This window comes from Octopus bimaculoides, chromosome 27, assembly GCF_046866305.1.
Source record: "Octopus bimaculoides isolate indiv1 chromosome 27, ASM4686630v1, whole genome shotgun sequence".
Taxonomy (NCBI): domain Eukaryota; kingdom Metazoa; phylum Mollusca; class Cephalopoda; order Octopoda; family Octopodidae; genus Octopus; species Octopus bimaculoides.
Window position 1 is genome coordinate 8,290,428 of NC_142954.1, and position 2,500 is coordinate 8,292,927.

A 2,500-nucleotide genomic window follows, 5' to 3' on the forward strand; every position below is an offset into this window, starting at 1 on the left:
TATAGATACGATGTTTCTCGTTTTATGTTTCGTTGGATCTAGTTGGTCTCCTGTAATAAAAATATTCTCCGTAATATGATCGAGAGATAAGACTGTATGATGTGTATCTGTGCTCCATGTATGGTAAGAACCTTGCCTCCCAACCACATGGTTCCGGGTTCAATCACACTGCGTGGCAACTTCGGCTAGTGTCTTCTACTATAGCATCGAGCCGACCAAAGCTTCGTGAGTGGATTTGGTAGACGGAAACTGAGCAGGAACGTACATACATATTCATACATAACTCAGATATAGTTTCTGCTGCAGATGCCTAGATCTCTGGAAGTATTATATTTTGAATTTAGGGGATTTTCAGTGAACGCTTGACCCACTCAAATTGATCAACTGTATATACTTCGTCCTGGCCACACAAGTACATAAATACAGTCACAAACATATACACACACACATCTATCTATATATATATATATATATAAGTTAATATAATCATACATATCTATACATACATACATACGTAAATATATCCACCCACATACGTATATGAAGTTATGCATATACATATTCATATATAAATGTGTGTGAATATAAGCACACACATAGACAAGCACACAGACAAACACACACATACACACACACACATATACTTCCATAAATCATTATTTAATTGAGTGTCTTCGGTTTTAATTTTTAGATTTGACTTCATTAACTCCAGTAATTTGAGTAATTAGTTGGGCGGATATTCATGTATATACATACGTACGTATTTAAATACATACATGCATACATAAATACATACATACATACATACATACACACATACATACATGCATTCACGCACATATACATACATGCATAGAAAAATATACATGTATATATACATAAATATATACATATATATATAGCTATATATACATATATATATCTACACACACATATATATATATATGCATATACATAAATACACACACATATCAATATATACATACTATATATATATATATATATATATATATATATATATATATATATATATGGGAGAATATACAAATAATAACAACAGACGAGGACAGGTGGTGTAAATAACAAAAGGATATATATACCTGCATATTGATATAGAAATAAAAGTTCTGTCTGTCTGTCTGTCTCTCTGTCTAATTATGTATGTATCTATCTATCTATCTATCTATATATCTATCTATCTATCTATCTATCTATCTATCTATCTATTTGTCTATCTATCTATCTATCTATTTGTCTATCTATCTAGCTAGCTAACTAACTATCTATTTGTCTATCTATCTAGCTAGCTAACTAACTATTTATAGATACACACATGCACACATACACACGCACACACACACATATATATACATATACAAACATACACACACACACATATATATACGCATATATATGTGTGTATATATATATGCATACTTACACGCTTATGCATCTTCATACTTGCATATATATATATATATATATATACAAATATATATATATATATATATATATTTATATATATATATATATAAATATATATATATATATATATATATTTATATATATATATATACAAATATATATATATATATATACATACATACAGAGATACATACACACACATATTTATACATACATGCATACGTTTTCTTACATTAATCACATAAGTATTTAAATATATTTTACTCCCACTAAAATTCAAATTTTGAAGCGTAATAATTTGGAATGCTACGATCTTATCCTTCCGTTGACACTGATAGCAGACATATATACAGACAGACATACACACACTTTATTCCCTTCTCCTCCTCATCTCTCACGCTCGCGCATATTCTTGTGAATTCTACATGAGTACGTATGCCTTTGTATGTGTGTGTATAGACGTATGTATGTATTTGTATATTCCTACGTATCACAAGCCCATATTTGCATACATTTCTTTTCTAAAGTCATTCCCCTGCTACATCAGTGCAGATTTCAGATTTCAATATACATTGGTACATCTTTTGCCTCTACAAACGCGTCTGCGACATTTCAGGCAAAAACTTACACCATAATATAGATTGCTCCTTTCTGTCTTCTTCGCACTGTATGCTTCTCAAATTCATCTAAGACAAAAGATTGCCCCACTTAGGTACCATTAGCATAAGTTATTCCTTTGCAACATTTCACTCCTAATCTCAGACCTCAATATATATTGTTCCCCATTTTCTTCCCCCCACCCTTAATCCAACGTGTCCCGAATGCCTCCACGGAAAAAGCTTGCAGCTCTTGGATACCGTTGCAACGTTTCAACTCAAAACTCAGCCCACAATATAAACCGCTCCTTTGTTTCATATGTCAACCGCACACATCCCGAACGCCTCTAGGAATAAAACAGGTTTCATGGCTGTCAACATCGATCCTCTCACAAAGCCATAATATTTGTTCTGTACTGCTAGATTTAGGAGGTTATCAGATAAGTGCATAGCAACTCCCTTAATTGGAAAAAATGGTT

At 31.8% G+C, this 2,500-nt stretch overlaps 1 protein-coding gene across 5 annotated transcripts in view; it reads right to left on the reverse strand.

Moving 5' to 3' along the window:
- Nucleotides 1-2,500, reverse strand: part of LOC149130841 (anosmin-1-like) — a 779,297-nt gene that overhangs the window by 541,204 nt on the left and 235,593 nt on the right. The window lies entirely within an intron of this gene.